Below are 12250 nucleotides of genomic sequence, written 5' to 3' on the forward strand. Positions count from 1 at the left end.
TTATGACAAACCGCATTAGCGCGGCGGCGCGGCGAGACCCAGGCGGGTCATGTTCGCCGGCGATTGGATTTGAGTGAAAACGGGGCGCGCGCTGGAGGTCGGGGGGGGGGGGGCTTTATTGAGCGGAAAGAGACATATGATGAGATTAACAATAATCAGAGCGCCGGCCGAGCATGGCGGGAGAAGGCCGGGGCGGCTTGAGCGACGGACCGCCGGGGATCAAATTACGTCTTTCTCCTCTCATTAGGATCCGGGGAGCCAAGTTGCGCTTGAAGGATGGCGAGCGTGCGTGCGTGCGTGCGAGCGCGTCTGCTCTCTTGGGCGGATTTCACTTCGACGTGTCCGATGACCCAAAGGACGCCATCACGTGGCGGGGAAATCGGACCGGGAGCGTACCGGCGGAGGGAGGGACCGGCCGGACGACGGCGCGTTAGGACGGCAGCTCTCACCGAAGCGCGGGGCTCAAGTCCATCCTCCAGACATGTACACTGCGGGAGGGGGGGGGGGGCTTGATTCACTCCCTCCCGCACCCAAAACAATCCGCCAGGTCTTCATGGAAACCCGAAGACTTGGTTCTTGTGCAAGCAAGAACGGATGCGTGACTTGCAAATGTCTTGACCGAAAAGATCTCAGCCCGCTGTTATGTCTTTCGACGTTGATAGAACAAAACACTCACGTGCAAAGCCCATCAACACTTTTTATGGGGGGGGGGGGGCAAAGGACACTTAAAGGGATGAACGGTTCACTTGCACCGTCCCTTGTGCCAAATCGCCTGCAGCCATGCGGCAAGATGAGAATGCCCCGGTGAATAGCAAGGGGGGGGGGCAGCTCTGCTTAAATGATGAATTATGATAAATAAGGCCGCGGCATCGGCATGAAGGTGGAGAAATAAGTGCTCTAATGTACCATGGGGGTGTGTGCACGCATGTGGCTGCACGCCGCCAAGAGAGAGCGAGAAAGAGAGACGCCGTAAAAAAAAAAAATATATATATACAAATACAATCCCCCCCCCCCACTTTATCTGTATCTCCATCGCTACATCTCTTGCTATGTGGGTGTGTTCGCGTTGTGAAGAAGATGAGCCGTGCGCCCCAGGGGGGGCCGGCGAGGGGGGGGATGGAGATGAAGAAAAGGCTGTCTCCCAGACACATATATTAACCTGTGACTCCCCCCCCCCCCTCAACACCACGAGTCTGATCCCTTCGGCTTTCTCTGAGCAGATTAAGGCAAGCGGCCCCCAATATTAGTTGCATGCTGCCAAAAGCGGCATCACGTGCCAACAAGCTCACATCAACGCGCAAAACGCCTTCTCTGCTCAAAGTTGACAGACATTTCTTATTTGTTTTACCTGAGGGGGGGGGGGGGGGGGGGGAGAAAAAACTTGAATAATTCAGCATTTTTCTTTTTGGGTGACTTTTGGCACACCACCGCTTCCGTTTCTACTCAAACTAGTAATAATAATAATAATAGATTTTATTTATAAGCGCCTTTCAAGACACCCAAGTAGCAAGAAGTTGCTTGAGGCGAGCCGCTTGAAGCTGTTTCACTGTAACGTCCGCACATGTGCGCACACGGGCGGAAAACCCACCCGGGCACGGGGGGGGGGGGGGGACAGACAGAGCCGGAGCGGCACCCGGCGCGCTTGCGGGGGGGGGGGGGGGGGGAAAGCAGATGAGAAAGGGAGAGCAAAAGTGAGCGTTTGACAGCCGCTCGCATGTCAAGTCCAACGCGGGGGGGGCGGGGCAGGGGGTAGCACAGAGGTCAGCGGTGAAGGAGGACGTATACGGAGACGCCGGCGCGACAATGGGCAGATAAAGTGCGGGGGGGTGGCCGGGGGAGCGGCTTCCGTCGCGTGCCATTACGCGCTCCCTGCATCACAATTAGCGCAAATGGCGCATTAGCCGCAAATGATCATTAATATCGGATTAAGGGAGCCATCGGGGGCAAACGTGCTCATCTATCGCGAAGCGCAAACGACCGGCGAGGTGTCGGTGACGTGGCTTGATGCCTCCCGTCCAAAATCAATCACGGCAGCCGAAAAGATCATAAAGAGAAAAAAAAAAGGAAGCCCAAGGATGTCGTCGTCCGTCAGCGGGCGGAAAACCCACTCGGAGGTCGATCGCTCCGAGATTTTGGACTTGGCGGGCGGACGCGGCCCCCTCCTGTGCTCCTTTTCCTCTCTCTTTGGCTCCCCCCTTCATTATTTCCCAGTACGCAGATCGCCGCACGGCACGTTTTGTTTTTTTCTTCTTCTTTTTTGCTGACGCAACGCTTGCCAAATGAAGTGAGACGTACGGCCGGCTTTATTGGCGGGGATGGCCCGGAAAGCGCAAACGGCACGGGAAGAGGCTCGGCTCGGTCGTGACAAGGGCCCGTTTGCGCAGCGAAAAAACTAAACTAATGAGCAGATCTTCCCAAAAAATCAACTTCCCATCCTTGGAAACGTCGACAACATGGCCGATCCCGCCAACGCACGGGGGGGGTGAGCCATGGTTTCGTTTCGGGGTGACGGTCGACACGACAGCTTCCTCGAGGCTGCCCGATTGAAACCATATCGATCGATACCGGGGTCCGGCGGCCGAGCGGCTCGTTTCCGCACCGCGCGGGGGGGGGATTAGGTGGAGGAGCGCGGCGGGCTAAGCCGCGCCTTTTATCTCATTCAAACATGTTGCTAATTCAGCAGAGAGCGGCTGCCGCGGGAGCCGCCGCCGCTAAGCGCCGTATCATTCTCCCCGCCGTGAATAAACTGCTGGTCCTAATCCCCAATCAGATGCCGTGACACGGATTAGCACCCGCGACGAGCGCCGCGGAGGGGGGGGGGGGGACGAGACCGGCGGCCGAGGAGGGCCGCGGCGGCCGAGGCCAACGCAAGGCGGCGGGAGCTCAAGTTGAAAAGACCAAGGAGGGGGGGGGGGGCAAAAAGAGGGTCAAGGAGAAAGAGGAACAGGAAGGGGTGGATCAAGGATGGAAGGGAAGAAGAAACGGACCGGGCGTAGCGGCACGGTTCGGTGGTCCCGGGGGCCCGTCCTGCAAAACGGGCACCGGGGCTTCATTCCACACTTTTCGGTGGGAGGGCCGCCGACCGAAAAACGCCAGGATGAAAAGGTGGGGGGGGGGGGGGGGGCGCTTTCTCATGGGGCAGCTTTTCGAGTCAGTCAAGAAAGCGATCGGAGACGCTTTGCTCACTTTCGCTTTCCAAATTGCGGGGGTGGCCGACGCCCCCCCCCGGACGTCTTCCTTGTTTTTTGCGCTTCTCCTCTGGCGCCGCGTCATCAGCCAGCCTCACGGTCATCGCGCGGCGCAAGTGACGGCGGCCGTCCCGCCCCGACCGCGCTCGGTCGCCGGCATACGATTTTCGTGGCCCGGAAGGATGACCGCTCGCCGCCGGTCGCTAACAAGCTCCGAGTTGTGTCGAGAACCGCGCGGGATCAATGAAACGGAAAGGAAAGGGCGCCGCGCCCGCAGAGGACGGCGGGCTTCAAACGAGACCCGGGGGAGGCTTTGCTTTTGTTTTTCCACACCTGCGCTTTGTTTACTCCTCGGCTAATTGAGACGTAATTGCCGCAACGCGCCGGAACGCCCGAGCGATCGCCGAGGGAAATCTCGCCGAGGGCCGCTCGCGCCCGCGGGGAACGGCGGCCGAGGGAGCGGCATGTGGCGACGGCTCCGTTTCGACAAAGAACGCCGCCGCGACCTTTCCGGCGGCGCGGACAAACAATCGAACGGACGAGAGACAAGCGAGCGCCGTTCCAGCGTGCGATCGTCAAGCGAGGCCAAGCATCCATTCGTGTCTGGTGAAATACGGTCCCGCGCCGCGCTCGCCACTTGCGGGGGAAATCTTTTTAAAAGCCGAGCGGCGTCCCGGCGATCGGCCGGTGGAAGAAAAAAAGCTGAGTTGCGGCTTTTGTTTGCCCGAGAGGCGGCCGGCCATCGACGGCCTCGTAAAGCGAAGCGCTATTGATAAAGTTATGAAAGGCATCTTCGCAAAGACGCCTCATCATCACCTTGGCCGAACGCCGCGCACAAATCACGCCGAGAGCCAGCGGCGGATGGCCCGCCTCGCGATCAGACGGCTTTTATTTTGTTTTGTTTTTCTCCGAGCCACGGCCGCCCTGTCCCCGCGCGGCTTTTCTCCGGGTGCTCCGACTTTCCTCCCACCTTCCAAAAACACGCTCGGCGGGTGAGAGGAAGCGCTCCAAATTGTCCTCGGGCGCGATCGTGAGTGCCAAGGTTCGCTCATCCAGGGGTGCCCCGCGATCGGCCGCACAACAAATCCTTCCTCGTGGTTTTCGCCTTTCCAAAAACGAGGGATGGCCGCATTCCCTTTTTGGTCCCGCGAGCGCCGGCTCGACTTTCCCGTTTGGTTTTGCAGACACCGAGGGGGTCAAGATGGATCACGGGGTCAAACGCAAACAGACCAGAGGACGACGGCCGCCACCTCCTTCGCGTTCCGACGGCAGATCGGCACCAAATGCCCCCCCCCCCCCCCCCCCGGTGTGGGCTCGATGATCCAAACGGCTGAGGCGGAGATGGAGACACAAAGGCAGAGAGAGCGAGACTTTGCGCTCAGCAACACTGCGGGCGTCATAAATCAGATGCCCCCACACCCCCCCCCCCCCCCTGCCGGGGGACTCTCGGCCGGGCCTCGCGCAGACGCGCGTGCGGCAGGGCGCGCGGCATCGATTCCCGGTTCGGAGGGCGAGCGGGGCGGGCCGGACGTCGGCCTCGTACGCGGTGCACGTGCGAGGCGGCGGGGGTGGGGGGGGGGGGGGTGGTGAAGAATTGCGCATCAGCAATTGACAAAAACAGCAAAGTGTGGCCCAAAAAGAGAATGTGCAGACTTGCGGGTAATTTCCTTCGTAATCAGCAGCAGCTATTCCCCCCCCCCCCCCGCGCTTCTTCTGGCGCACTCATCACAATCTTCTCCGGGGCCGAGCGGCATTTGCGCGGGGGGGCCGAGATCTGGCGCACACGTCGGGAGGGCAGAAGTGTCGAGAGCAAAAAGCGGCGGCTCTTTTTTTCAGGCGGCTTCGGACGAACGTCGCGACGAGCGGCCCCTCGTTCGATGCCGATGGCGAGAATCCGGAAAGCGAGTCAGCAACAACGCGAGATGGCCGCCGTCGTTTGGCTTTGGCCCTCGTCCAAAGCCAAAGAAGAAAAATGAGGATTTTCAAAGATGGGCGGCCACGGCGTTTGCTTACTTCGCGTCTCTCCATCTCGCATTGTGGGGCGGGGGGGGGGGGGGGGGGGTGCACCCTGAACTGGTGCGACCGTAAAGAAAGCGGCGATAGCGTCGGCCGTCTCCGTCTTTCCGTCCCTCCCTGGGCGATTCTGTCGCTGTCTTTCATCAATTTCATTAGGAGCGAAATCCCATTAGCGCTCGCTGGCCGGCCGGGGGCCCGGGGCCCCGCCTCTCGGGGTTAACAACTTTGCTTAGGCATGTAAATTGCCAGCTTAGTCAGGCCCATTTTGCGGCGGCTCCACATTAAAGTCTATCTTTGGAGCCATTTATGGGCGGTAAAATATGTCGGCGGGGGGGGGGGGGGGGGGGCGCGCGCGGAGATCACGTCGGCGGCCCGGCATATTGCGCCGCGTCTCCGAGCTTATCGCCGGCGGGCAGGAAGTGGCGCTCTCCCCGCCGCCGGCCTTCCTCCCCACGTCGCTTCTCATCTTCAGATCAGCTCGCTTGTCCGGACTTCATTTCAAACACCGGCCAGGCCCATTTCAGTCATTTTGCGAACCGCTTTGTCCTCAGGAGGGTGGCGGGGGGGGGGGGGGCTGTCTTCGGGCAGGAGGCGGGGGACACCCTGAACCGCGGGGGCGATTTCTTATTTCTTCATTTTTTTGAACACGTGAAAATGCGACAAATTGAACGGCGATCAACGAGCGCCTTCGGGCCATCCCTGGCGTTGGTTGGCCCCGCGCGCTCAGGTGCTCTATTTTGGGAGCGCCTGCTGGATGCTTTCCCGATTGATCGCGAACCCGATCGATGGCTTGCCTCCCCTCCCGATACTCGACTGCGCATCGTCTCCTTCCTGCGGGGGCTTCCTTCCTTCCTTCCTTCTTCTTCTTCTTCGTCTGTCTGTCTGCGCGCTCCAGCCACATCCTGACCGAGTCAATGTCCCGTCTGTCTCGTCGCACTCTCACACACGCGCACAGTGCAGACCCCCCCCCCACCCCCCAAAAAAATAATGGAGGCCTCGTGACACAAATGCCATTTAGCTTTGCAAAACCCCGCGTGGCGAGTGAACTCGCTCAGACCGCAAACTCGCCACAAGTGGTTTGAGCGCAGACGAGGAAAAGGCAAAAGAAGTCACGAAAAGACATTCGCGGCGAGCGCGTCCCCTCGGCGAGCGTCGTCGCGGGCGCGGCTGCCAAATCGGTCCCGGCGTTTGCGGCTCCGCGCTGCGGATGAAGAGCCGTCGACAGGGGCCCAAAGCCGGCGGATTGGGGCCGGCTCGCCGCTCTCCGAGAGCGACCTGAGCTCTTCGAAACGGCTTCGGCGGGATCAAGGAAAACACTCGCTGGGGCTTAGGCAAAGAGGCGGGCGGAGGGGGGGGGGGGGGGGGGGATTTTTTCCCCCTCCGATGTCTCCGAGCCAGGCCGGCGCACTTCTGCCTCCGGCTTGTTTTTTTTTTCTTTTTCTTTTCCTTCCCGGCTGAAATGAGCCACCGTGTCGCGTGGTGGGAAGCCCGCCGCGGCGGCGTCCTGACGCTCGGCTAATTGTTTCCCAAGGTGAGCGGCTCTTTTCGAGGGCTTCCTTGGAGGGGGGGGGGGGGGGCTCGCCTCTCTCTTTGCTTGCCATGAAGCAAGTTGGCCCCGGTCTGCCCAAATCCTTTGTCGGGGAGTCAATGAATGACGGGGGCCAAGGTGGGTCACGACGGGACTTATCGCCGAGCGCACATGCGGCAACGGCCGCCGATTGGGGGGGGGGGGGGCACAAGAAGGGATCAGCCGCTGACATCATTAACCGCGGGGAGCTTCCATCCGCTTGGATCGGGGGGGGGGGGGGGGGGATTTCTCGCAGCCACGCGCTCCGAGTCCCAAGCGGGGACGATCGCCGACGGCCATGCCGTCTCTCGGGCGTCGCCGCCGGACAACGTCCGGAGCTCGGCGGCGATACGCTGCGAGAAGGTAATGACCCTCCTCCCGGTCCCTTTAAAAACCGAGTTTGTTGCCCAGAGTGGCCCCCTCAGGAGACGCCCGCCGCCGCGCCGCCGACACATGCGGCAAATTCCCAAACGGGCCAAAATCCAGCCGCGGCCATTTTGAGCCAACATGCGGCCATTTTGGAGTCCGACCTCGGGAGGAAAAGTCGATTCGGGAGCGCACCTCCGCTCAACCTTCACGGTTCCAACGATGACCCGGCGACACCCGGCGAGGGCGGCGCGTGCGGGTGGCCGCTCGTTGCGTCGGAGCAAAGTGCCAACAACAGAAAAAAAAATAAATAAAAATAAAAAAGACGCTTGCCGGCTGACGTGCACAGTTTGGACTCGGCAGCGGAGGCGTTCGTCTCCGTCAGCAGGTCTTGGCTGCCGGATGGTTGGACTTTATCAAGCTGTTTTGTTTGTTGGGGGGGGGGGGGGGGGGCCTCGCTCGGGCCCCGTGACAGCACCGGAGCGGAGCGCCTCTTCCCAGGACCGCCGCCGTGCCGAGCGAGAGGCGGACGCAGCACTTCGGCGCCGGAAAAGCAAATAGCCGTCAGCGCTTTGCGCACCTTGTCCAGGCGGTGGAGGGGGGGTGGGCTTTGTCGTCCCGCCTCACCTCAACGTGGCCCGTGGGAGGGGTCGGGGGGGGGGGGGGGGTGACGCCGTCAAGAAGAAAAGGAAGCGCTGTCATGCACAAACCGATCCACCCCCGGGGGCCAAAATCAGCGCTTTTTCCTCCTGCGTCCTCCACGCCCGCTTTGGAGTTTGGCTTGCCGGACGGACGCCTTTCATCGCGGCCGCCGCCAATTCCACCTGGCTCAGCGATTCGCGCCTCCTCCGATCGCAGCCGATTATGTGCGGGAGATGTTGTTTGCTCAGCTACGCTTTGTGCGCCCGTCGGCTCTGTCCGGCCAGCGCCGGCCAGCACCAACGGGGTGCCGACAACCCGACGCGGGAACGGCACAACTTGCTCATTGTTGGCTTTTGCCGCCGATCTCCGAGCACCTTTGGCGACGCGACGGCGCCCCCTCCCGCCGCTTTTTCAGACGCCGCATACGGAAAAGGCTCCTTTTGCACCTGGACCTTGGGAAGCTCGTAAATATTTCAGAAAAAGAGTCCCCGCTTCCCGAGTGGCGGGCGACTTTTCGGCGGCCCGCCTGTCACTCACGGAACGTGGCAAGCATGTTGACGTGGGGGGGGGGAGGGGGGCACCTTCAATAATTCAATCAAATGCGAGAGGGCGGAAGGGACGCCGACCATTAGAGTCGTCTGTCCATCCCGGCCGAGTCACTCACAGGACGCGGCCTCGCCAGTCAATTTGGAGCGGGGGGGAGCGTGCCGTCCCCCCCCCCCCCCACCCCCCACCCCCGTCTTGCTCTCTGAACAAGACCAGTCAAGGTTTGCCAAGGCGCTTTATCGTCAGGGGCCCCGCGGGCCCGTCCCGACCGTCTGCGGGCAGCAGGCGGGGGGGGGGGGGGGGGCCCTGCACCGTGAGGCCGAGCTACCTTTGGTGACATTACCAAGAACGGCGGAGTTCATTGAGCGCCGGCTTGTGGCTTATTGAGTTGCATGATGATTTTGGGGGGGTTGGGGGGTGGCGGAATGTGAGGTCATGTCCAAGCGCTGCTTTCCACGGAGGAGGTCAAAAGGTCAACTTGGGAGGGGAGCACGTTGAGCAGCATTGACTGAACTTAGCGCGCCCACGCCCCCCCCATCGGTGGGTGTCGGCGCGCTCTCACGCACGCACGCTGCGGGCCTAATAAATATTGAATGTAAAACGCTGTCACGCCGCACGATACGAGATGCGCGCAGTCCGCTACAGCCCCAAGACAGCAAGCAATTACCAGGCGGCAAATTCATTTGGACCTCCGCAAAGCGCGCGCAAGAGCTTCCGCTTCGTTTGTTGTTTGTTGGTCGCAGTGTGGCAAAAGCCAGTCCTTAACTCATTCACTCCCAAAGACGTTTTTAAACGTCTTTTCAGACTTGGTTCAGAATCGGTTGGTACTGAAGGAGTTAAGGAGGAGAAACCACCTTTGGCCGACGCGGTCGGCTCGCTTCAGGGCAAAGGAGTCCCGCGCGACTAAAAGGAAGCCGTCGGCGCCGACGGCTTTCCCGACCCGGTCCCGCGGAGAACTCCGGCAGATGTTCTCACCTCGAAAGCGGGAACCGTCGCGCGCGGCGTCCGGCTCCAATCCGAGCGATTGGGGCCGCCCCCCCAAAACCGAAGCTCCGTTTCGATGGCTTGAGAAGTTGCGCTGCAACGGCCGCCTTCCGGTCGCAAGCTGCAAACTTCCGGCGGCGGCGGCGGCAATTTCTTTCCTCTTGTTTCGCGACTCGACAAGGCACCGTAACGGCTTCCGTTCTCGCTCATCATCATCGTCGTCGCCGTCCTCACCTTTCCTTTTGTTTGTTTGCAGCTTCGCTTTGTTTGCGACGGCGCTCCAAAACGGGAAGCGCTTCTTTTGTTTATTTATCTATTTATGACTTCTCTTCTCTTCTTTTTCTTTTTTGCTGGTTCGGGCAGATTTTCCTCCGCGTTGGCGCGTTTGAATTTGCCTACTCAGCATGCGGCACGTCAGAGCGCACACGCGCACGCGGCGTCGTGTGTGACAGTGTGGAAGCGAAGGGTGCGCTGAGGAGGGGGGGGGGGGCGGTCACAGTGGCTCGCCACCTGTGCCAAATTGCTTTTCTGGGCGAACCGGGTGGGAACCGAGACCCCGTCCAAATTCAGCGCCCCCCCCCCCCCCTTCGGTCCTTCTTGCCACAGAGCTTTCTGGCCCTGGGTCACTAACTCAATCATCGGAGGAGGCGTAATAATTATGAATCGCCCGTGAGCATTAACGGCATGGAGGCGATTTATCAAAAACGTCAATTACCTTCCGAGCGCTTTTTTACAGCTCAACACATTCCTCGGTCACGTTTGCCCGCCCCGCCTGGCATTTTGCGCAGCGTCTGATGTTCGAATGGAAGGTGGGCGTCGGCAAACGCGCGGCGACGGGCGGCAAGATGAGGAGCGTTTGCGCGCCGCCTATCCACTTGACCTTTGGCCGACCGGCTGAGGCCGTTGAGAACAAGTTCTCGCTCGCCTGTCGTCGGCAAAGAAAAACCCGATGGAAAGATATACGAGGCGACGGACGGATCCTTGCGACAAAAAGGCCGACGGAGAGAGTCAAGAGCTCCCGGCGTTATTTATCGGCCCTCTTCTCAGTGTCGGCCGCCTTTTTTAATGATGGAGAATGAATCGCTTGAAAATTGATGATGGCGGGACACGAAGCTCTTCTGCTTTTCGATTCATACGTGAAGAATGTTCAGCGTGCCACCGTGTGTAATTCTGTTTTGATCATCAATGGCTGCGATTACGGCAATGGCTTTGTTTGGGCTTTTTTTCCGCCGCTCTGTGAAATTTCAAGTACACGGGAGTGGCAAATTGGCGCCGCGGCGAAATCGTGCTTCTTTCATCTCGTCGAGCCGCTCCTTTGTCAGGCGGGCGCTTTGAAACGCTCCTTCGCGCCTCGGCGGCATCTGGGCCGGAAGACTGCGGCGCGCTTGACTTCGGGCTCTCCGGTCGATCCCGAACGCCGCCGTCCGCCTCTCGACCCGCACTCGTGATCGGCTTGAACCGACGTGCCATCCGGAAGGACCCGGCGCATGTCGGCCGACCGCGCCCCCCCCAATCGGCCGATGATTTCCAACAGGCGGGCCGGTTTCTTTCCACGTCGGGAAGTTGGCCGCGAGTGCTGCTTCCCGGATCGTTTGTGTGTCTTTCGAGCGCATGATGCGGTCGGCAGCGGTCCCGATGAAAAGAAAAAATAAAATAAAGTCGAGTTTTCACGAGGCACCGCCGAGATCGACCGAACGGGACATTTTCGACCAGGGAGACGCGGCGGATCTCGGGACAAGCCGACAACGCGTATTCCGGAGAAAGGGCAATGACACGTGCTCGCAAATGAGGACAATCCTGGCAGGAAAACCTCGGCGATGATGAACGATGCGACTGGGGGATGACGACGGACGGAGGATATCGCTCGCAGGTGAAATCCATCCATTCGTTGGAGGGGGCGTACGACAAACCGTCTCGGGTGAATTGCAAGCCACCCTTGAAACCCGCTCAGATGCGTACCTGTCAACTCGTACGCTTTAGCCATAGTTCATACGGATTTTGCGGTGAATCTTACGTATATGGCCGTATCGCACTAATCATACGGATTCGGAAAATCCCCCCCCCCTGACAGGTAGTTCCGTTTGCTTTTGCCCAGAACGGTGCTCGTCTACTCGAATGCTTTCATTTCCGGAATACAACTCTGAACGCAGTAATGCCACTAAGTAGAATGACGATTAGACATTAACCAGACATCGTATTATGGAGATCTACAAGAAATATCATTGAAAATTTCGTGGGGGTTTTTTTCTGCCGTTATTTTGACATATAAAATGCTTTGGTATGTTATAGGGATTTTTTGCTCTTTAGAAGGATTTCTTTTGGTAGTTTATACAGGTTGGCGCTCCCAAAGGTTGACAGGTATGCAAATGGGATGCTTTCGCGTTGGCCTTCGACGGGATGTCAATTTAAAAAGAACTATACACACACACACACACACACACACGGGGCCTTTCCTCTCGCCGATGCAGCGCGGGAGAGAGCGCGTCTCATTGTCGCGCGCACATCCCGCATAGCGCATCCGGAGGTTGTCGGCGGCCGCGCTCGACATTGCGAGCGCCCCCCCCCCCCCCATCCCCCCGGACGCGCCGCCGGCTGCCGCGCCGCTCGCCGTTTCGCCCGAGTCGGCGGAAAAGACCACCGGCAGCAATCATCCAAAAGTGAAAACTTCAAGCCGGAGTCGCAGCCGCGGCCTTATTTGAAATCATTCAACCAACCAAACAAACAAACAAATGGCTTGGTCGAGGCGTGGAAAAGAGTCATCGCTTCGAGTAAAGAGATTTAGCCGCATAATTCATGCTTTCTTGTCACGACGTGAATATTTGCGCGCAAATGTGAAAATCCCTCGGAATCAAAAAGGAGTCGACGTTCGTGAGGAGATGGCGAGGGAAAGCCACTCGAGCGCGCTTGCATTTTTTCCGCTTCTTCCATCCTGCGCAAAAAT

The sequence above is a fragment of the Hippocampus guttulatus genome, chromosome 7 (assembly GCF_054856545.1).
Source record: "Hippocampus guttulatus isolate MCC_2025c chromosome 7, RoL_Hgut_1.0, whole genome shotgun sequence".
Classification (NCBI taxonomy): Eukaryota; Metazoa; Chordata; class Actinopteri; order Syngnathiformes; family Syngnathidae; genus Hippocampus; species Hippocampus guttulatus.